Source organism: Saccopteryx leptura, chromosome 2 (assembly GCF_036850995.1).
Source record: "Saccopteryx leptura isolate mSacLep1 chromosome 2, mSacLep1_pri_phased_curated, whole genome shotgun sequence".
In the NCBI taxonomy this organism is placed as follows: Eukaryota; Metazoa; Chordata; class Mammalia; order Chiroptera; family Emballonuridae; genus Saccopteryx; species Saccopteryx leptura.
The window spans coordinates 321042873-321052052 of NC_089504.1; the positions used below are offsets into that span (position 1 = coordinate 321042873).

Genomic DNA, 9180 nt, shown 5'->3' on the forward strand with positions numbered 1-9180 from the left:
AGACCCTTATCAGGAGTTTAGGTTTGAAATTCGCCACTAAGCTAAAACCGGCCCCTGTTGCTATGCCGGCCCCTGTTGCTATGCTGCGTGTGACCTCCCTAGCCAATAGCTAAACTGCCACATCTGCTTCTGTCTATGCTTGCTCACTTAGGATATATAAGGGCCTGGCTGTAAGCTCCAGGCGCGGCTCCCATTTGCAGCTCCTTGTGGGCAAGGTGTCTCCAGACATCTCGGGAGTTCGCCCCTGCACAGGTTAAACTGGCCAATAAAGTAACATCTTAACTCCTGAAAGTCTCCAACATTTGTTCTCGTACCCGGTGGATGCTACATTTTGGGGGCTGGCCCGGGATTCTCCCTTGGCGGAGTTTTGGGTTGGAGACCGGAAGGACAGCTCGAGCTGAGTAAGTATTCACGGAGGATCCTCATTTGGTTTGGTTTTGGGCTCCGGAGCATATAAACCTGAGGTAGTAGGTGGGACGCCGCTGGTAACCTACCCAGGGCTTTCAGAAGCGGGACGCCGCTCTCTGAAATTTGGATATTTGGATTTGTTAACTTTGGAGTGACCGGTCACATTAGAATCCGTTTTGCGCTGCGCTGCGCTGCGTTTTGTCTGAGCTCAAATGACTGAGTTGAGTGTGAGAGAGACAAGTGTGTTCCTTGTGTTAATAGTGTGTGTTGCCTGTATCCTACCCTTTCTCATTATTCCTGATTCATCTAGGATGGGACAACAGGAGTCTGTGCCAGGATCCCTGCTCGAGTGCCTGTTGAAGAATTTTTCTGATTTCCAGAAGAGGGCTCAGGGGTACGGAGGTCCGCAGCCAAGTCCAGGTTTCCTCCCGACCTTGAGCCAGCTGGAATAGCCTGCATTTAATGTAGGACGGCCCACAGAGGGCACTTTTGACCTTCCAATTTTGTTTGCTGTCAGAGCCACGGTCTATAGGGCTCCCCACCCAGACCAATACCTGTATATGGATGTGTGGGTAGATACAGCCATTTTGTCTCCTCCTCCGGGAGGGCAGCCATTTTGTCTCCTCCTCCGGGAGGGCAGCCATTTTGCCTCCTCCTCCAGGAGGCGCAGCTATTTTGCCTCTCTGGGAGGCACCGCTGGCACCAGATGCTGGCCCACGGGCACCTCCTCGCCTCATCTATGGGCCTTTTTCCACTAGTGATTTATACAATTAGAAACATCAGAATCCCCCATTTTCCGAGAAACCTCAGGGACTAATATTTCTCCTTGAGACCATTTTTTTGGACCCATCAGCCCACATGGGACGATTGTCAGCAGATTTTACAAACCCTCTTCACTTCTGAAGAAAGGGACAGAATAATGAGAGAAGCTGCTAAGGCGGTATTAGGAGAAGAAAGGGAAACTTAGGAGAAGAAAGGGAAACTTAGGAGGGACGAAGGGAAATAGAAGACGTTCTCCCGTCTCAACCTCCTACCTGGGACCCTAATACCACTGGGGGAAGGGACGTGCTCCTCCAGTATCGCTGGGCTCTGTTGGGGGGGCTCAAGGCAGCAGCTAGAAAGTCAATCAACTTTAGCAAGGTAAGTGAAGTCATCCAGGGAAGAGAGGAATCCCCAGCAGCCTTTCTAGAGAGACTCATAGGGGCTTATAGAGTATATACCCTTCTAGATCCTGAGGCAGAGGTCAGCATAGAAGTAATTGTCCTACTGTCTGAAGAACACTTACTTGCCACCGTCCTAGAAGGTAAGGAGGCTGAGGAAAGGGTTCCAGACGCCCTGCGTGCCCGGGTACCTGAGGTTTGGGCGGAAACCAACCCCCCAGGTTTGGCTGCTCACCAACCGCCTGTCCTGGTGCAACTGCTTAGCACTGCTAGACCGGTTAAGATCAGGCAGTACCCGGTCCCAGCCCGAGCTAAACAGGGAATCACCCGGCACTTGCAACGCCTGCTGGAGGCAGGCATCCTTCGAAGGTGCCAATCAGCCTGGAACACCCCACTGCTTCATGTCCAGAAATCGGGGAGCCAAGACTATCGTCCGGTCCAGGACTTGCGGGAGGTGAATGCACAGGTAGAGACTATTCATCCCACGGTGCCCAACCCGTATACCTTACTGAGCTCATTGCCTCCAACTCATACCTATTATTCTGCCCTGGATTTAAAGGATGCCTTCTTTTGTATTCCCCTGGCACCTCAGAGCCAAGGGATCTTTGCCTTTGAATAGAATGACCCAGATAATAGACTGGTAGGGCAGTTCACTTGGACCAGACTACCACAAGGGTTTAAGAATTCCCCCACCATTTTTAATGAAGCCCTCAGCAAAGATCTGCAGGCTTTCTGCTTCTCCCATCCGTCAATTGTACTGCTCCAGTATGTGGATGACATCCTCATAGCTGCCAAGGATAAAGGAGAGTGTGAGGAAGCTACCTTGGACCTGCTACAAGATCTCGGGCGAATAGAGTATCGAGGCTCCGCCAAGAAGGCCGAGATTGTGACGCAAACTGTAAGTTATTTGGGTTATAACTTACAGGGAGGGCAAAGGACATTATCCAGCCAGTGAATTCAGATGGTCTTGCAGATCCCCGAGGCTACTAACAAGAGACAGGTACGAGAATTCCTGGGTGCAGTAGGATACTGTCGATTGTGGATATTAGGCTTTGCAGAACTAGCTGAACCCCTGCACGAACTGACCAGGGGTAAGGAAGAGCAGTTCACATGGACAGATAAGAAGAAGCAAGCGTTCCAAGCGCTGAAAAAGGCCCTGGCGGCTGCCCCGGCTTTGGCCCTGCCAGATCTGGCCAAACCCTTTCAGCTATTTATAGCAGAAAAAGGAGGGGTAGCCTTAGGAGTACTGAGCCAGGAACTTGGGCTGTAGAAGAGGCCTGTTGCCTATCTGTCCAAGAGACTTGATCCTGTAGCCTCGGGATGGCCAACATGTCTGAGGGCACTTGCTGCCACCTCCATACTAGTCAAGGAGGCTGGTAAATTAACTTTAGGGCAGGACATCAAAGTCATTGAGGAGCACTACGTAGAGCAAGTGCTGCGAGCACCTCCTGACTGGTGGCTATCTAATGTGCGGCTAATGCAGTATCAGGCTCAGCTGCTGAACCCTCCATCTGTTCAGTTCCTCAAAACTGCTGCCCTGAACCCAGCGACTCCACTTTGGTCCACAGTTGCAAACAAATCCTTGACACAGTGACTGGCTCCCGCCCGGAATTAAGGATCAAGTATATGGGAAGGCAGACCTGACCCTCTTTACTGACAGGAGCAGTTTTATTAAGGATGGACAGCGACATGCAGGGGCAGCAGTGGCCATGGAAAATAAGGTCCTGTGGCAGAAAGCACTGCCCGCAGGAACATCTGCACAAAGGGCAGAGCTAATAGGACTAACCTGAGCCTTACAGATAGCAGAGGGAAAAGTTGCCAACATCTATACTGACAGCCGGTATGCATTCGCCACTGCCCATGTCCATGGAGCCATATACAAGGAGAGAGGCTTACAGACAGCAGGGGGAAAGACATTAAAAATCGCAATGAAATTCTTGCCCTCCTAAACGCCATTTGGCTACCTACCAAAGTTGCAATCATCCACTGCAAAGGACACCAGAGAGGGGCAGCCACTAGGCCACAAGAAAGCCTTCTGCCATTGCTGCCTAAGCCAACGCTACCTCCGGATCCTAGATATTCCCCAGAAGAAGAGCAGGAAGGGATGCAGTTGAAAGGGAAGAAAAATCAACAGGGAGAGATAGAGCTTCCAGACTCCCGGCTCTATTTACCCCAGGGAATAGTAAGAGAAATAGTAGGAAGTATTCATACTAGTACCCATCTAGGACAAAACAAGCTAGAACAACTTATCAGGAAGTATTATGTAGGGCCCAACATCAGAGATATTGTCCACTCCATTGTCTCGAGGTGCAGCATCTGTGCCAGAGTAAATGCACAGAATAAGAAGCTACCCCCCTTTATGAGGTATCGGGGGAAAGCTCCGGGAGAACTGTAGGAAATAGATTTCACAGATATAACCCCTAGGAAGTCAGGTTATAAGTATCTACTAGTATTATTAGACACCTCAGGATAGGTGGAAGCATTCCCCACGTGAGGAGAGGCTGCTTCCACAGTCTGCAAAGTCTTATTAAGGGAAATCATACCTAGACATGGCATTCCCCTAGCCCTAGGATCAGACAATGGACCTGCATTCATATCCAGGATATCTCAAGAATTAGCCACGAAGTTAGGTATTAATTAGAAATTGCATTGCATTTATAGGCCCCAAAGTTCAGCACAGGTAGAAAGAATGAACAGGATTCTGAAGGAAACTATAATTAAGCTGAGAGGGGAGACCAGCGAAAACTAGGTTGAGCTCCTCCCTTTCGCCCTTTTTAGAACCAGATGTACCCCCTATCTCAATAAATAGACCCCTTATGAAATCTTACTTGGGCAACCTATGCCCCTTGTACCTCGATTGACCAGAGGGGAACTAGAGATTTCTAATCATAATTTCCTCAAGTCCTTGCAGGCCCTGCTTCAGAGTAGAAAGAAAGGTCATTGAACTGAAAGCCTGCCAGGCTTCCCGGCCCCATCAAGAGATACGTCTGTGCTGTAGAAAGTAGGACATAAGAAGGTTTTACAGGTTACTCAGCAAACTGTTCAAAGACTGTCCAAGAGGAACTTCTAGAAGTACACCACCCAAGGACTGACTCCCACGTAGACGGGTCCACACACCATGATCCTGAGCACCCCCACTATTGCCAAGGTAGAAGGCATACCTGCCTGGGTCCACCGCAGCCAGCTGAAGCTTGCAGTCCCAGCAGAGACACCTTTGTGGACAGTGAAGACTGACCCCGCCAACCCTTGTAAGCTGACCCTGAGAAGGACAGCATGCCCTGCTTCAGCCACAAACCAGAAGTTAACTGGTCCACGCATGGCTAATGCCTAGAGGAACTAACTAAGGACTCTTTTAATCAGGCTTTAGGAAAAGAGAAACTAGGATAAAAAGAAAGTCAACTTAATTGTTACTAAAGGTTAAAGATTTTTAAATCAAAAGTTTTGACTAGAAAGGAATTGTATAGTTTTGATAATAGAAAGTATAAAGTATAGAGGTACTTTTGAAAAGAAAAGGGAAAAGCAAGTTGTTATGAAGGCCAGTTATTTCTAGATAAGAAAGTGCATAAAAGTTAAAGGTTTATGTAAGTTGCAGAAGGTTTGTGTAAGTTATAAGAAGTTAGTACAAAGAAGAAAAATACAAGGCAGGACACGTTCCTTGTGTATCAGCCCTGCAGATATTGCAGGAAAGCAGTTTATTATCTTAAAACAGTGTGTGCTTGTGTACTTTTGCAAAGATATTGTACAAATGTGCTGAAAACATTGTAACCTTGTAGGTTTCGCCTATAAATACCCCTCTCCCCCTGAGCTCATCGCTGACCATTGTGAGAGGCGTAGTAGGCTAATCACTAGCCAGTGTATAAGACCCAATTAGCTTATAGCTACAGCTAAAGTAGAAAATTCTCATGAGCCCCAGCCTTATACCATTCTCCCCAATGATGAAGAATCAAGGGTTTGATTTATGCCCAAAAGAGATGGGGGAATGTTAGATTCAGGGAGTACTGGAGCTGCCAAAGAGTGTAACTATTGCAGGAACAGTAAGTGCTGATATGGCTCCTGTGAGGCTGGGAACAAAGAAGGTCAGAGACCCTTATCAGAAGTTTAGGTTTGAAATTCGCCACTAAGCTAAAACCGGCCCCTGTTGCTATGCCGGCCCCTGTTGCTATGCTGCGTGTGACCTCCCTAGCCAATAGCTAAACTGCCACATCTGCTTCTGTCTATGCTTGCTCACTTAGGATATATAAGGGCCTGGCTGTAAGCTCCAGGCGCGGCTCCCATTTGCAGCTCCTTGTGGGCAAGGTGTCTCCGGACATCTCGGGAGTTCGCCCCTGCGCAGGTTAAACTGGCCAATAAAGTAACATCTTAACTCCTGAAAGTCTCCAACATTTGTTCTCGTACCCGGTGGATGCTACATTTGACACCCCAGGTAGCTCTATAATCTTAGAATAGTGCCAATATCATCAGGGTTAATAGCCAAATGATTCTATAGCAACATTATATACGCATAATGGGCCTATCATTCCTATTCAAAACCACAGAAAGCCTTTCCTAGTTTAAGGAAAAATCCTGAGACTTTATCTGAAAGCTCCCTCTTGGCTTTGGTTCCTCCAGAAGTTGACGCTGAGGTAAGGATTCAAGAGCAAGCAGTCTGTGTAAGCAGTGCAAGTGTGGGAGTGAGTGATGCAAGGAAGGAAAAGCAGACAATGAAGGATGTGTTACCGAGCCAGCTACCATGAGCAACTGGGGCTTAATCTCTCTGGGAAGTCTGAGAGCCAATGTAGAGTAATGTCAGAGTAATCCCACTCAAGGGATGGGGAGCTGGGCTATTTCCTCAGCTCCTGACAGTCAGTGGCCACAGGGGAAGCATAGCCGGCCACTTCCAGCCAGCCACACTAGCAAGCAGTGACCAGAGAGCACCCTGAGGCAAGGAAATGCAGATGTTGGCCACTGGAAGTCTGGTAGCCCTGCAGTAGAACTAAGGCAAAGGGATGAGTGGGGCACTGACAGAGTCTGTTGTGGTTTTAACTCAACTTGGGGAGCATGTGAAACCATGGTATGTAGGCATGTCAAGCACGTGCAGGTCAGATTGGAAGAGAAGGATTCCATGTGTGCTGAGCAGAGAACATCCTCATCCATGCCAATGTCCTTTTTTTTTTTTTTTTTTTTTAATAAATTTTTATTTTAATGGGGTGACATCAATAAATCAGGGTACATACATTCAAAGAAAACATTTCCAGGTTATCTTGTCATTTAGTTCTGTTGCATACCCATCACCCGAAGAGAGATCAGCCTCCGCCACCCTCCATCCAGTTCTCTCTGTACTCCTCCCCCTCCCCGTTTTTTTTTTTTTTTTAATTTTTATTTTATTTATTCATTTTAGAGAGGAGAGAGACAGAGAGAGAGAGAGAGGAGAGAGAGACAGGGGGGAGGAGCTGGAAGCATCAACTCCCATATGTGCCTTGACCAGGCAAACCCAGGGTTTTGAACCGGCGACCTCAGCATTTCCAGGTCGACGCTTTATCCACTGCGCCACCACAGGTCAGGCGCCAATGTCCTTTTATACTCTGCACATTTTCCCATGGCTTCTCCAGTCACTTCTCACACCCTCATATCACTTTCCAGTGTGTCCACTCCACCAAGGTGAAGATGGGTGGTAACATCTATGACTGGCTCTTTCGCAGCTGCCCACAAATTGTCAGTTGAGGCCTGTCTAGTCCGTGGAGCAAGGAGGTTGATGCTGTCCATGCAATTGGAACTATAGGCCCTTTAATTTTATAACATCTGCAAATACAATGTCAGGCTCACCTCTGAAAGGTACAGCCATTCAGTGTGTCATCACCTAACTCCACACAGTCACACCTAACTCCACACAGTAGCTGTGGGTTTTAAAAAGCCATGATATTAATCAGTGCTCCACCAAATTTTCCAGCAGCAGCAGGAAAAAGTAAACTGAGTATCCAAAACCTGCTTATAGCCCCAAATGGGTTTATTTAAATATAAAGATGTTCTACATTACTTAATGCTGGGGGTTATGAACATCATGTTTTTGTCTACCAGCATTCTTTCCCTGGAGGAAATCACAGTCACATTATTGCCATTGGGTCGTCATTGGTAATGGCTCTGATCCCTGGTCATGGGGCCGGGCTGCTGATACAATAGAGACCAATCATGGTACCCCACTGGCCCATATCTCAAGTGCTGACTGTAGTTTCTTTTGTTAATAGATATATAGATAAGCTATATACCTGGCAGGTGGTTAAGCAAGGTAAATGAGGATCTGGAGTTGCCAGCAATCAACTTCAACTGGGAGAAAGCCTGCAATCCAAATAAGGCCAAGCAGAGCAGCAAGTTGGAAAGAGGCTAGAGCCCGGACGGCATAACTGGAGCACCTGTATCCAACCAGACCTGAAGCTTCAGGGGCTGTGCCGTCAGATGAACCCTCCAGAAAGGGGGTAGGGTGTGTGAGTTTGCTTGGGCTAGTTTATTTGCAACTGAAAGATTTCTAAATTCTTTAGTAAAATAGATATTTCAGAAAAAAAGTGCCTTGCTTTTCCTGTGGCCACCTATTTCCCCCTGCACAGTCATGTATCCCCTTTGAATGGGTAAGGCCTCGAAGCTTATTTCAGAGGTGCTTTAACTGCACCTCTGACTATTCTTCAGATCAGCATTGATTCTGAACACACACTTCTTCTCTAGATTTCCCCAGCCGCTCCCCAACCTGTGCCTCCTGAGAAAAGCTTAAGCTCTTCGTTGTGTCACGTCCCAACTACCTGTTTGCCCCTCTGTTCCTTCTAACACAGGTTTGCTCCCAGGTCTTCTTGGATCCCCTGCTTTCCATTTAAATATCACCCTTTGTACAGACATCACTCCTCTCTGCTTCCTTATGCCTACTTACCTGATCGTGGACAGCCTTTTTAACCTTTGCAAAGTCACATACATGAGATATTAGGAGAAACATTTGTGACAGATTTCTCGGGTCCAAACAGAGAGGGCTATGCCAGGGCGGCATGCCGTCGTCACCAGAGCAGACTGGGGATAATCCCATGATGCTGAAGCAGTGAGTTTGGTTTTCAGGAACAGAAAGCAAAGGCAGGATCCCAACCCCAATGCAACCACAAAACGTTCCTTTTTCTTAAAGAAACTATTGTGTGCTTAGCCCTATACTTAGGTACTACAGGAGTACACAAAAGAAGTAGCAAACAGGCCCAACTTTTAAGGCAATTTTAATTTAGCTGAAGGATAAAGTAAAAATGTAGAGAATGATCACAAGGTAAAGCCTAACAGTGCGTGGCAGCACAGAACAAAGAGTATTAGATGAGTAATCAGCAGGTGTGGTAGATGGGGAATGACTAAGTGAGGTGAGTTCCTGAAAGAGGGAGTCTTGGAGGAAATGAATCTTCAGCCAGGCCTGGAAAGAAGTATCTGACAAACATAAATGCTCCAGCTGGTTAAGGGGACTCCAGTCTGCAGAAGTTGTGAATCTGCTCTGACCTGTTTGTTTGTGAAGTTGCAGGCCAACTCTGAGCCATTTAGCCTGTATCTTCAAGGCTGCACAAAACCACTGTGTTGGTAAAAAGAATGCAATAGTTTGGCACTGAGCACACCCTGTAGATGA

General features: G+C 47.4%; 1 long non-coding RNA gene across 1 annotated transcript; it reads left to right on the forward strand.

Moving 5' to 3' along the window:
• The first annotated feature begins 257 nt into the window (after positions 1 to 257).
• Positions 258 to 5264, forward strand: LOC136391412 (uncharacterized). Its single transcript, XR_010748851.1, has 2 exons — positions 258 to 401; positions 719 to 5264. It is a non-coding gene; the product is annotated as an uncharacterized lncRNA (long non-coding RNA).
• Positions 5265 to 9180: the final 3916 nt, after the last annotated feature.